Here is a 15,392-nt window from a genome sequence, read left to right on the forward strand (position 1 = left end):
TCTCTCTCTCTCTCTCTCTCTCTCTCTCTCTCTCTCTCTCTCTCTCTGTATGTGTGTGTGTGTGTGTGTGTGTGTGTGTGTGTGTGTTTTCAAATTGACATAAATCAGAATCATCTGGAAAAAAGGAAATCTTCATTGAGAAAACATCGTTAGATTGCCTATAAGCAAGTCTGGGTTACTTTCTTGATTAATGGCTGACAGAGGAGGACCCAGCCCACTAGAGGTGGTGCTACCCTTGGGCAGGTGATCATAGATAGAAAAAAGCAGGCTGAGCAAGCCATGAGGAGCAAGCCAGCAAGCTGCAGTCTCTGTGGTCTCTGCTTCAGTCCCTGCCCCCAGGTTCCTGCCTTGAGTTCCTGCCTTCATTACTCTCTAAGTTGTTTTTGGCCATGGTGTTTTATCAAAGCAAACTAGAACAGGAAGAGAACAGAAAAGTTAGTGTTGTGAATTACTTTTTTTTCATAACCACACAAGCCTTAGAAACTATACAGCAATATGTGTGAAAAATTCATAAAATGTAGCATGTATAACTCTACACGGAACACATAGCAAGCAGGGTAGGAACCTCATTGACTCCCAGTTACTGACAAAGCCATAATCAGGTGCATCAATACAACACCGATCTCCAGCTTTCAGGTTCCTCAGGAGTGTTTGTGCACACAGGGCTATTGGTCACCATATAGAAAGGCCCCATAGTTTGTCCTCCCACTCCCTCCAACTATTAGTCTCTCTAGGGCCTCCCTCTAAAAGGGCTCCAGGCCCTCCTTACTGCTTGGGCTTATGAACTTGCCTCTCTGCCTGTCCTCCACCATGAATGCATGCTTTGAAGATACCACCATTTCCCACATTGCTCTCCAATGCCTGTTACTCTTTCTCACAAGGCAGCCCAACAGAAAGCAGCCTGAAATCCCAGACTCTGAGTTCTGAGCTCTTCATGACACTCATCAGATAAAAGCAGTGCACCAGCGTACCGCTTCCCCTTGGAGCAGATGACCGTGCGGTCATCCGTCAACACATGGAATTAAACACAGCAAGTAGAAATCGCTTTCATGATCACATTTGCAGAATAATTTTCCTTTATGCTAAACAATTATAATATGTGGTTAGCTCTTCAGGTAAAATTAGGGAGGTTCAAAGTTCCAGTTTGATTGTCTATCAAAACAGGCCCTAGGAGCTTCATATATTCCTACTTTGCCTCCAGGATCTTGTTTAAATCCCTTGAATATTTGCATGTAAATGACCTTGATTTTAGCAAGTTGTTTGTTGGGCAGAATCTCACTCTAATACAAGCTAACTAGAACTGCCTATGTAGCCCAGGCTAGCCTTGGACTCATAATCTTCTAGTACCAGCTGGTCTCTAGAGTTCAGAGCCACAACACCTTGATCATGATCTTGGTTTTTGTAAGCTTCTTGGCTTGGGCTCTGCTCTATGATCTTCTGTGCAGAAGCTTTGAGCAAGAGGCCTGTTTGATGTTTGGGAGACAAGACCTCATAACTCACTATGGCTCTGGTAGGGTTGGAGTGCAGGCTCAGGGCTACCTAGGAACTCCTACGGCACATACCACAATGTACAACATGATCCATGTCACCCAGTGCCATCCATACCATCTGCCTTGTTTCAGATCACACACACACACACACAAAGATGCTCTTGTACCCACATATGCACACACATGTCCTCCTGCTTGTGCAAGAAAAGGAAAGACAGTGTTTAATCAAATTTTTCCTACATCCAAGTCAACAGCTATCACTGATGTGTCTCCTTATCTCCTAAGTGATGCCAAGTCCAGATTCTAAATACCCTGAGTAATGAGATGGGTTCTAAGCTACTTGAGGAAGTGGTAGATTGACAGCTTTGAAGTCCCTCACTCATACTCCATAGGTCTAGAAAGGACCCGTTGACTGGATTCTCCTCCTTTGAGCTGTGCTGAGACTTGATCTACCAGGCCATAAGAGAACTGTGGGGTACTTTCAGTAAATCCATGTTCCCTCACCACAGTCAGCCTCATTACTGGTAACGGAAGAACTCAGCAGATAGCACACAGTGTGAAAATGAGGGACCAAGATCCATTTGAACCTAGCACAGGATCTGGGATGGAATAACCGAGACTGGAAGACCATGAAACACATCTGTCTCCATCCTGTTATAGAGGAGGAATAACGCACTCAGCTATGAAAAATACAGGCTGCAGAGTATTTACTGCAGTGAGAAAGGCAGAGCCATTAGCACCCCACATGCCAATGCGCTGGTGCTAAGTTATCCCTTTCTTGGATAAGTCGTCTTAAATTAAATATTAAAGATTAATAAATATAATGCCCATAATAAACGGTACACACTAATTTAATTAAAAATAGATGGTGGATTTTACAAATGGGACATTATGGGGATGACAGAGACAACAGACTTGTTATGCTAAAAATGTAGTGTTGAGGGTGTGCAATCTTGCTTCACATTACACCCTTATTGTGTCTCATTAAAATTTTAAAAATAGCTATTTTAATTGTCAAGCATTTGACAGACTGCTATAAAAACTTGACACTTAAGTTTCAATTTTACAATACGCATTTTAATGACTCCCTTTCCCCTGAATGTTTTGTTATCCATAATCCACAAGTTTTTTTTTTTTTTCAAAAAAAATTAAAATGTCATCTCCCAGTAGTTTGTATCTTTTTTTTCTTCAGAGAACAGAGTTGAGCTTGCTGTGGGGCTGCAAGAAAACATTTTAAATCTTTACAAATAAATATGAAAATTAGAACTATCTTTTATTTCTGCTGCAGCCTGGTTTCCTTGTTGTGTGTGAAGCCTTCAGGGGTACCAGGAAAGGAAGAGCCTTAGGGAGCTACAGTCCAACCAGGAAGGGGCTGTCAGAGACTTTTAGCACCAGCATTTTGAGAGGACTTCCCATGTTCTGCTCTTGGGATGTAAGACAAGGTGACAGATGTGACTCATAGTCACCAATGTGTTCAAACCTTCTATTAAAGAAAATGGACACTTTCCACAGCCTCCCTGAAGGGCACTGTGGAAATGCTTTAGGCCTTTCTGAAAAGTCCAGTGGGGCCTTGAGGGCCTCTGAATTCTTTGCTACACTCTGGAAGGAAATTAGAGTGAGTCTGGGCTCTCCAAATGCCCAGCTATTTCATTGGAGTTGCTAAGATCTCAATGACATCATGGCAAACAGTGTGTTGTTAGTTTGAGAGTTGCTTTGGGTTTGGAAAAGTCTAATCTCCTTGGCTGGCCAAAAAAAAAAAAAAATGACAGTAATAAAGTCCTGTAGTCCATACTAATGACTCAGATAGCTTCTGTCTTAGTCAGTGTTCTACTGCTGTGAAGAGGCACCATGATCAATGCAACTCTAATAAAAGAAACTGTTTAACGGGCTTGCCTACCATTTCAGAGTCACTATCATCAGGGTCATTATCAACCATCAAGGCAAGGAGCTTGGTGGCACGAAGTAGGACATGGTGCTGAAGAGGTAGATAAGTTCTACATCTGGATCTGTGAACAGTAGAAAGACAGAACCACTGGGCCTGGTTTGGGCTTCTGAAACCTCAAAGACCACCCCCCAGTGACAGAATTCCTCCAAGACTGGCCACACCTACTCCAATAAGGCCTTATCTCCTAATCCTTCTCAAGTAGTGCCACTCCTTGATGACTAAGTGTTTAAATATGTGAGCCTATGGGGGGCCACCTTTAGTCAAGACACCACTGGCCCCCACAGGCTAATAGCCATATCATAATGCAGAAATACATTCAGTTTAACCTCAAAAGTCTCCATAGTCTGTCACAGTCTCAACACTGTTTATAAGTTCAATGTCTCTTCCAAGACTCATGCAATCTCTTAACTGTAGTCCCTATAATATTAAATCAAAAAGCAGATCATATACTTCCATTATACAGTGGTACAGAATATGCATTACCATTCCAAAAAGGGAGGAAAGGGAGCATAGTGAGAAAATACCGGACCAAAGCAAGACTGAAAACCAACAGATCAAACTGCAAACTCTGCATCTCCTTGTCTGATGTCAGAGAGCTCTTCAGATCTCCAATTCCTTTCCATTCTATTGACTACAACTCTCTCTCTCTCTCTCTCTCTCTCTCTCTCTCTCTCTCTCTCTCTCTTTCTCTCTCTCTCTCTCAGACTAGTTCCATAATTTGTCTGCAGCTTCCCTTGGCAGGTATCCGATGGCTCTGACATCACCAACATCTTGGGGTCTTTAACACAATCTAGATTTCACTTTCACAGCTTCATGTATATTTGGCCTATTCTCGGCCTCCATGCAGGGATGATACATGTCTGTCCTCAAAAGCTTCATCTCAGCACCCAGATCTAGGGTTACTCAGCATCTCATCTTCAGTGGAACAAATAAAAGGGGGTCTTCATGATAAGTATGGAAAGCCACACTGAAGCTCCTTGTTGTGGAGGGACTTCTCTAGTGAGCCACAAATGTATCCAACTGGATACAACCCTCTAAAAGTGAAAGTCTAGGAAGCTCTCGCCTAAGGATCTACTAGATTCCATGATATCACACATGCATGCTGGAAACCCACAGCGAGCTGTTTCCAAGAACTGATTCTGGGTTCATTCATCAAGGCTTCCAGCCACCCTAAACAGGCACAGTTGGTGTAGATCTCTTTCCCACCCATCTACCATTGGCCACATACCATCTTCCAAATAATTTGACATGTTCCTGCTGAGAATATCTCTACTGATATACCAAGGCCTCCTCAGATTCCATGCTGAGAACAAGGCCCTACTGTGTCCTGCCTCTCTGGCTCACTGATCTCAAGCCAGAATTTATCCTGGTTGTTCCTATGTGGAAATCACCTGAAGTGGCTTCTCTGAGAAAAAGCAGATCTATGGGAGGAAGGGTATCTGTGCAGCATGATTGCATCTTTGCTGAAACTTGAGGACTCTGCATAACCAATCTTGACACAGTCTGTTCCAAACCATGAACAGCCAAGGCTGTCCACATTGACCTAAACACCCTGGACAGCATCATCCATGTCTGTTTCCACCAGTCTGCTGTATAGGACTTTGCAGTCATCACATCTCTAGTCATTGTGACAAAAAGCAACCTACTAGAAGCCAAGGAGTAGAAAGGAAGCAGGATGAGGCTAGGAAACCACTCCCAAGTGACCCATCTACTCCAAGAAGGCTCTACTCCTTATATACTTACTTGATTTTCTGGCTACACTGATTTTGGACACTTCTGCCTTTGAATTATCCATTTTCCTAACACAATGTAAAGTTGTGGCACGGGGCAATCCTGTCCTATGTTTTGATGTCAGAGCAGAACTGAAGAGCAGATGCAGTCATGGCCCATCACAAACCGCATTTGAGAGAAGTGAGGCATCAGTCATTGATTAGAGCAGCATTTGTTATTGTGTAGGGAAGTGTGGGCTGAAAGGCTGGCAGCAGAAGTCAGACCTGATGCAGAGACTCACAGCACACTGGCACATGGCACTGGACCTCTGTGGCTGGGTGACAATGGCAGTTAACAGCCTTGTAACTAAAACCCTGGTGTTTCAGTCCTGTGTAAGCCAGCAAGGCCTGAATGTGAAATTATCAAAACTAATATTATCTATAGCAACAAAGAGCAGCTTAACAGATACCTGGAGCTAAGAGAGGTGCTGGGGGAGGAGCAGACTATACAGGAATGGGGAAGAGCCATTATGGGGCTGTTCTATGATCTCTAGACTCAGTTAAGGAGTTACTTACAAATGTGTGCACATTTGCCCAAAGACAACAACCTGTGCAACTTTGAGGGGGTGCCTGTCTTATATGAAAACCACGCTTTAAATATTGAGCTTAAGAAAGAGGCAGAATACAAGACCAATGTCCCAAACAGCTGGGTGTAAACGTTTACCCACACCCAGTAAAACAGTCACTATCTCAAATTCAAGATGCAAACTAAACGTCAATCGAGGCAGTCTTAAGTCCCTGGGCCAACTTAAGTTTTCATGAGTTGCCTTGTTGGTGCATGTGGTGCTCTCCTATCAAATATCTGCTAAGCTTGCCCGTGAGGTCCTCCAGCCTTTCTGTGGAAGTGTTGTAAAGAAGAAATTCAAATGGCTTAACACTGTTGGGTTGTTCTATTTTATCTTGGTGATGTTAACATGCTTCTGAGAACGTCACCCTCTTTGTCCATGTTTTCTAACGCAATCATAAAGTCATGTCATGTTCTCTCTCTCTCTCTCTCTCTCTCTCTCTCTCTCTCTCTTTCTTTCTTCTTCTCCTCCTCCTCCTCCTTCTTCTTCTCCTCTATCTCCTTCCCTCCCTTCATCCCTTCTTCCTCAAAACAGCCTTGTTACTCTTAGTCCTGTCTGGTCTTTTCCATCTTAGAAGTCTCCAGGCCTCACTGTTCCATGGCTCACAGCACCTTTCCCTGTATTTATTTCATTATTTTTCCTTGAATCTTTTCAAATGGCCTAGTTGAAATGTAGTTGTCATATAAATGAGTATTCTTAACATGGTATTTAATAATATCACATATGTATACAACTGTGAAACCATTACCACCATCAAGGCAATAAATAAAAAAATACATAAAGTATACATATTTTCTGAGTAGTTTCCCCAAACCACTATTTCTCCTCCCTCCCTCCCCTTCCCAGCAGCCCCTCTGCCTCCTCCCTCCCCTCTTCCCCTTCCCAGTAGCAATGACCCACCTTCCATCATAATGAATTTTCTAAAATTGTATGCAGTAGACACTCTTCAGAAGTCTGGTTTTAATCTGTACAACTATTGTGTTTCCTCCATGCTATTCTGTCCATCAACAATCTTCTCATTTTGTTACTGAGCAGTATTTTATGGTAATGGTACATCACAGTTTCTTTATCTCTTCCCCTGGTAACAGACAAATTTTCAACTCCTGTTTTTAAAGTATGATGAGCCCATCAGAGCACAATCCTGCTGTAAGTGTGGGAACAACTTCACTCTGGGTACAGGTTGTTTTCTGTATAAGGTGTGGGACTTGCTCATGCAAAGCCCATGTCTGTGTGTGCCTCACTTTTTATGTTGTTTTTATGATAAATTTATTCTTAATGTTGGTTAAACTTAATTCATCAATTCACCAATTGTCTTTGTTGTGAACTGTGTATCCAAAAAAAAAAAAAAAAAAAAAAAACCCAAACCCTTTTCCTAACTCAAAGTTACAAAGACTGTCTCTCTCCCAGGGATCTTCTAGAACTCTTACAGCTTTGGGTTTGACCTTAAGGTCTATGATCCATGTTATGTTAAAAGAGACAATGATCAAATCTCTTAACCAATGATGACAGTTTGTGTTCCGTAGCTGCCTTCATTGTCTTCCTGAAGAGTCATGAATACTACCATTTTTAACATTGATTTTATTAGAATGTAATAATAATTTCATATATGAGTGCTGTGTCTACATCATTTCCACCCCAGACTCTCCTCTCTCCTGCACCTCCTCACCCCTACGCTCTCAACTTCACAGCCTCTTCTTTAATGATCGTTGTCACAATATAAAGAACCAGGTGAGACCCAGCTCTTCCCTACTACATTGTTACTTCCTGTTCTCGGTTTCTTCCTTTATCTTCATTTTGTACCTCCTTTCATTGCCTATGGATTGAATTTGTTGCTGTCTTAAGAATTTGTTTACTGGCTTAGATGGATAAGGTGGAGGCTCCCATTGTCTCTAATGGACCGTTAAAGCTATGGATTCTCCCTCTAATTGTGGCTTTAGATGCATCCCATGTGTCTTGGTTGCAGATTATTATTGTTACTTATCTTGAGCCATTTTCTCATTTCCACTGTGACATTCTGCTCTGACATATTATCTACTTATAAGTATATTGCTGCTATGCTAGCCTTGAAAGGTTTTCTCTTCTCAGAATATTTTCGATATGAATTTAACCAGCCAGAATTAACTGAGATTTGCCTTATTACCATGTATAATACATTTCAAGCATTTCTTCTTCCTTGAAAGAAGTAAGTGTTGTTTCGATTATTGTAGAACTAATACACACATACACTGCATGGCCAGATATAGATATGGGTATGGACATATGAGAGAGTTGTAGATTTTGATGTATGTCCATTAGATCTAATTTTTAAATGACATTATTCAAATTCTGAAAGTTACCTGTTTACCTAGTTACTAACTAGAGAGGAAAGGAGGGAAGAGGAAGAAGGGAGGAAGACAGGGAGGGATGAATGTGCATTAACTCTTCCACATTTCATAGATTTTCCCATTTCTTCTGTATCTTACATTTTGGATCTGCTGTCTGATGGATGATTTTAAGGTTTTTCTGTGTTCCTAGTGTGTGAATAATGTTACCTGTGACCATACCCTGCCATCTCCCTCCTCTGACACAACTACACCAGGCTTCTTTGCATGGTATTTTATGGGATATTTTGGCATTTCCTGCTCAGCTTTCTGAGTGTTTGCACATAAGCCTGTTTCCTGAGAACAGTATGCAATGGCCTCTGTCTCACCCAGTCTGGTAAGAAGGGTTTCAATCCAACCGCAGTCTCCAGCACACTTGGCCTGTTACCTGTTCCCAGTAATCCCTGTGCTAGTGTCCTGTTCCCTTCCTTTCTCTCTTTCCTTTGGTTTCATTTTATTATTTTTCCATTCTGGTGCTTAGTCAGTCCATTTTACATCTCACTGTCCTTTCTCCTGTAGTGTCTATACACTCTTGCATGACTAGAATATGACAAGCACTCCCCAGAAGGGAAGAACATAAACATTTGACTTCTTCACCCACTCTTTTATGAAGTAGAGCTGCAGTAGCGATTTTCAAAACAGTCAGGGAAGGGTACTCTATTAAATGCTCATACAAGAAACAGTCCACTAGTAATATTAATATTAACATTAATTAATATTAATTAATTAATGTTAATATTAGTCCAAACAGTAATATTAAGATGAAATAGGGTAGAATCACATTCTCTCATAAGTCTCATACATAACATAGAGCTGTGTGTATTACTCCTAGGTTTGATTCTTGTGCCCACTTTGGCTTCCTTTGGTTCCTTTTTCCTGTATTTCTAAGATGCTTAGTGAGACCATTCCCATTATTCTTGAAGAGCATAATATAGTATGTCTTTTAGTGAGACCCCACATTAACTCTACCCAGCTCTTGGAAAAACGTCTCTTTCATCCTCAGTATAAATTACTGCTTACACCTTTAAATTGTGCTGCCACACATATCTCTCACACCATCCTTATGCTATTCTAAAAAAAAAATGGAGGAGTAGCGGGGAGACTATCTTCCAATTCCATTTTTTCTTCTCTAGCTCTGTGGAATCTGCCATTGAGTCACCAGTGAGTTCTTTTTGCTTTCTGGGATGCTTCCTGTTGGGGCTCCAAGCCAGAACCTTGGATTTTCTCTATCACTATTTTTCTATCAGTAGATAGGCCTCTTAAATGGCCATAGCGGAAACCAATCCCACGCCTGTGGTGTCATTCCATCATGTTTCACTTGAAAGCTCCAGCTTCACAGAGGGCAGAAGCATAGCTGACATGAGAGCTCAGTGGTACCTCTCAGAAGCTGTCCTTGTCAAGAGCCCACCCAGAATTTTGAGAGCAGCTGTTATAAAATTGGAAGAAAAAAAAACAGATAAAATGGTCAAAGAACTGCTCTATGTTGAACACAAAATTTAGGGAAGTTATAAAGAACATAGTAACAGTCTTTGCAGATGACAAGAGGTTTTAAATGTAAGAAATGGCCTCCATACCTGACAAACAGGAGAAAGGCCCAGAGAAGATGCTTTGTTCAGCCCTTCATTTCTCTGTAGGTGGATGGTTTAAAAAACCCTCTTTGGCAGAAGGCAGAGTGTCTTCATTTCTTAAGAACACTACCTCACAGTGCACTAACCATCAAGATGGCCCATGTAACACCTGTCTCAGAAGACAGGATGTCTATCTACTGTTGGGTGGACTAAACTCCTAAACCAAGGGAGGTTTTAAGAGCGTTGTGCCAGTAAAAGCTGAGCCAACCTGGACCAAAAGGGTTGAGAGAACTCAGTTGAAAACCACTGGGGCTGCCAAGCTTCAGCAGTTCATAAGGTGGCTTGGAGACTGCCCAGCTCAACCCAGCCATATCACAAAGAAAAGCAGAAACCAGACCTTTGGTGCTGTGCAGAAGGGGTCATTCCCGGGGAAACAGGACAGTTTGTTAACCAAAGAATTTGCAAGGAGTCAAGGCAACACATCCCCACATCATCATGGAGAGGAAAGGAAAACAAGGGCCTTGTTACAGAAGAGTCGTGCAGAAAGATAGTGATAGGAAGATGATGTGTGATTTCTCCTGGGTCCATAGAAACAAATGGCCATACAGCCGAGATGGGTACCAGCTGAAAGAACAGTGCCCTTGTTTAGCTTGATCTAATCGGGATACTTATAGGGGTATAGATGAAGGGCCATTTACAAGAGTGTGGGTGAGCTGGGTGACTCAAAGGCAGCCACATCAGTGACTAGGCCACCTCAACGTGAGTGACTGCTAAGAAAGCCACATCACTATACCTCTCTGCTCAACTTGAGGAAAGCTTGACTAAGGAAGAGTCTCCTTTCCTTTCCTTAGCAACTATTACTGCTTATGTATCCTTGGGGAGGGACTATGTGATCTTGTAATGTTTGAGCTTCCTAAGCTCTTACAAGTTTCCTATTTCTGGAGCCTTATGAGCTCTCTCCCCAACCTGAGGAGGGAGTGTTTCACCTTGGAGGAGAGAGGACACACCAGAAGCCTTGGCAATGGTATTGAACTAAAGTCAACTCAAACTCCAGGTAGGAAACACCTTCCAATTTATAGCAGTCACCACATGGAGCATCTCAGCTACATCTAGACCTGTTTTGGTGACTAGATCCTAAACATCGACCCAGCTATGACATGGGGATACTTCAGTAGTTCAGGGAATGAATATAAGTGATTTTTTTTTATACAGTGGGAGAAGCAATTAATTCCACACACCCATGTGGGCTTTCTCTTACACTAGCCCAACATTTTCAAGTGTCATCCAAATGAAGAGAACACTTGATAAGGAGCCTATCCATTTGCCTTTAAACCACAGGAAAGTCAATAACCCCGTGTTGGGTATAACTTTGTGTTCCTCCCAGCTTGCTGACTTGGCTCACCCAAATGTAATTACCAGGTAAATTTGCTTGTCAAACCTGGAACCTAGGTTTCTTCCATCAAGTCCTATTTATTATCCCTCTTTCAAAACATCCATCCAACCTAACCTGCTAGCCCTCTCTCTCTCTCTCTCTCTCTCTCTCTCTCTCTCTCTCTCTCTCTCTCTCTCCCTCTCTCTCTCTTCTGGGGAACTCTGACAAATATACCAATTAAGCTCCAGCCACTCTGTTTTACGTGCCATTCTAGAATATGCAGAAGTTTGTTCATGTCTCCTTAAGAAAAGCCTCAGGGTAAGAAAGAACCTAGCTACAGCGTAGCTCTTTCTTAGTTGGATAAAGATATCCTAAGAGGTCTAGTTTTGAAGGTAGCTAGTTTTGATGGAGACATGAAGAGTTAGAGGTTGGTGTGGAATAAGGACTCTCAGACTTAACCTGGCTAAAAGAACATGAAGGACTCTGGGGATGAAAGAAATCATCTATTGCTATGACTATTCCTGGTTGCCAACTTGACTACATCTAGAATTAACTAAAGTCCAAATGGAGCTGTGCACACCTATGAGGGACTTTTTTTTCTTAATTAAATCATTTGAAGTGAGAAGAGCTACTTCTAATCTGGATCTTAGAGGTGGAAAGATCCACCTTTAATTTAGGCCACACTTTCAGCTGGCAGCCTATATAAAGGACACAGAAGAAGATAGCTTGCTCTCTCTGTCTCTCTCTTCAGCTGCTTGTTCTCTCTGATAAGTCCATTTTGTCACTAGCATTAAAGTCTACTTCTTTAGGATTCCAGCATCTACTGGAGACCAGCTGAAACATCCAGTCACATGGACTGAACAACAACTGAATTCTTGGATATTCCATTAGTAGACAGCCATTGATGGACTAGCTGGACCACACAACCTGTAAGTCATCCTAGTAAAACCATTTCTATACTTATAGAAAGTCACCCTATAAATTGTGTTCCTCTAGAGAACCCTGACCAATACACTTGTCTTTGTAGAACCCAGTCCACTGATACTGGAGAGATGGAGGTTAGAGAGTTACATTTGCTATTCAATGGTCATGCATCTTGGTGGTTAGACACAGGACTATAAGAAATCAATCTTTCCAGTCCATTTGCAGTATAAGGCAAAGTTTAAACTTCATCAGAATTACAGATAAGCAAGAAGAGTTAGGTCCCCTTTTTCTCTTCTCTGACAGCTAGAGCTAGCTTGTCTCAGAACTCTTGAGACAGAAAGTCAAAGCTTATTCATTAGACAAGACTCTAAACCTAGAAGGTAGAAAATCTTGGGAAGCAATAGATCCTATCGTATGAAAGAAGAGGACAAGATTTAGTTGAGATCAAAATCTATAAAAATTAAAGTTTTCTTCCTAAAGCATCATGGTAGCCATTTTTGCTTTTTCTAGATCTTCTGGAGAATGGGACAGTATCAATTGCTTCATTTCCCCTGGTCTCTTCAGCTTGCTATTAGTTTATTTCCAACATGACCATGCTCAGAACTGTCTTCTCTTAAACTTGAGCATAACTGTGCTCAGCCAAGGACATTCACTTTCTGGCTAGGTACCAAGAACTGAAAGGATCTTCTGCCTTTGCTGGGGTTGTGGGGCCTTGCACAAGCACACACCACACTGTAATTGGCTCTTTTGAAATTGGTAATGCCTTCTTTTTGTTAGCTGGAGTGCCACTGACAGGTAGGACTGGGAGAACCCCCACTGCATACATCAGCGACACAGGGGACCTTCATGGTTTAGACAGGCATTGTTAATTGTCAACTTCTCTGAAACCCCCAACATCCTGGGAGGGACTCATTACAAAGACTCCTCTGGAATAGAGATGAGGTCAGGCTTTCTATCTCCCACAAATCATTTGTCGGCGAGTGTGTTATCAAAATATGAGCCAGCCCCTTCAAATATATTTTAAACACCGTTAATGTATTTCCACATGTCACTGGCTGACAGCTCTGCCATCCTCTCTCCTGCCACCAGGGAAATTTACATGCATTTGAATTCAGTGGGCCAGGCTCAGCCGCCCCACACTGACAGCCCGTTTAACTGGGTGATAAGTTAATCTGTGTGCTGTTTGATGGATTTCTGTCTTTTACCCAAAACAGTTTACAAAAACGACTCAAGGAGGCTCACTGGTTTCTGTGGAACTTGGGCACTTCCAGAGGTTGGACTACATGGGGCCAGCTGGGCCACAGAGTGATGATGGCTTCCCACCTCATGTGCTTTGACCTGCATGACAAGCCTCTGTTCCTTTTTTTTCCCAGAGTCCTCAAGCATTTATTCAAAGGAATGTAAAACCGATCTGGCAATATGCCAAGACCCAATCAGATTTAAAGAGTGAGATTATCCACCTATGTACTTTGCTGCAATGGCATGCCTGTGACCAAATGCCCTGTTGGGTTTTTCATCATTGTATTAGATTCCTAGGCTTGCAGAGTGGTTGACCCAGGAGCAAGCTCTCATCCAGCATGGACATCAGTTGACCTGGACAAGGACTATAGCAGTGCTGGAAAGAGATGGGGTTGCAGGGAAGTATCTCCTTGAGATGAGACACTTCAAAAGAAGTGTTGTTGCATACAGGTGGCCATAATCCCAGAAGAGAGAAAACAAGGGAAACTGATGAGGTCAGAGACAGGAACATTCCTACAAATTACACTAAGAAGGGGAGATAGGAACAAAATTGGCTTTGGGTAGGACCCAGGTTGTTCAGTAGGTCTACAGACACAATAAATAGAGATGGTGGTGGAGAGGGTAGGCTCAGGGAAGTATGACACAGAGTTCATGCTGGGCAGATAGTAGTAAGAAAGCTTGGAAAAGATGGAGAAAATTGACTGGAGTGGTTCTCTAGAAAAGTGGGAAAGAGCAGCTACCTTGACCTCTCTGTCTTATTTGGATGGTATTCCTAATGTTACATTGAGATGGCCAGCCATGTCTAGACCCTCAGAGGCAGCTACAGGGAGATCTAGGCTGGACTGGGTCAAGTACTTTGCCGGCTAGAAGAAACAGAAACAGGAGGCCAGAGGTTCAGTGGTACTCGTAGGTTATCTACAGAACACATATCAGATGAAGTACCCAAAAATGTATCTTCCTGAAGGAGTAGGGTACAAAGTGAAGACACGACAACTGTCTAAGCCCATCTTCCTTCAGTTATGAGGACTCCCTTTTCAGCTCTTCCCTGGACCAACCTACTTCCAAAGAGAGCAATGCCTCTGTGTTCCATGCACTGGCCAAATTCTAAATCCGTCAGTTTTCTCAGATATGGTGTCACAGGCCTTGCATATGCAAACTGTCCTTGCTGCCTTGTGCCTGGAATGAGAATCTCTGGTGTTTCACCTTCACCTAGAAGCATTTCTTCACACTGTCAGCCACCATGGCCCCATCTTTCAAGACTCTTTACAGCCTGTGCTGCCTGGGAAGATGCAAAGTCAAAACCCGTATATGAATGAGTATTAAGGATCAGCTGCTTGCTCTGAGCGCACAGACTCCTGGGAAACTCCAGGAGGAGAGTGGTCGGATCTCAACTCACATAAAGAAGTGTTTATTCTTGAAGATCTATGCTGACAAAGTACAGTGCAAAGCTCCTGAACACTCGGGAAGAACTCTGAAAGACCCACCAGAGGAGGAAGACACTGCCCAGAACTCATTACTTCAACCCAAAAGCAACATGAGACAGAGCAAGGCAGGCCCAGTTCAGCTCTGGGACACAGATCTTTTGGTTTTGAGGGATAATCATGGGGGCAGCACCCATGGGGGTTCTGACCATATCAGCACTTCTGACTACTAACCAACTCCAGAGCTAGAAGCATCTAGACCTCACTCCTAGATGCTGCTTGCAGGAGTTTTCTATGGTTGTGTTTCTAAATCACGAAACACCCAGGGACACTATGCACACAATCTGAATGATTCAGCTGCAGTGTCTGCACTAATTCAGACTGTCTTGATTCAAATGGGGAGTGTCTTAGTTACTTTTCTATTGCTCTAAAGAGACACTGTGACTGAGGCAGCTTATAAAGAGTTTATTGGGGTCTGGAGAGATGGCTTAAAGGTTTAGAGCACTGACTGCTCTTCCAGAGGTGCTGAGTTCAATTCCCAGCACTCACATGGTGGCCCACAACCATCTGTAATGGGATCTGATGCCCTCTTCTGGTGTTTCTGAAGACATCTACAGTGTACTCCTATACATGAAATAAATTTTTAGAAAAGTTTATTGAGGGCTTGCTTATAGTTTCAGAGGATTGAGGTTCATGACAATCATGATAGCTTACATCTCATCCACAAGCAGAGAGAAA

Source organism: Grammomys surdaster, unplaced genomic scaffold (genome assembly GCF_004785775.1).
Source record: "Grammomys surdaster isolate TR1022 unplaced genomic scaffold, NIH_TR_1.0 214, whole genome shotgun sequence".
Taxonomy (NCBI): domain Eukaryota; kingdom Metazoa; phylum Chordata; class Mammalia; order Rodentia; family Muridae; genus Grammomys; species Grammomys surdaster.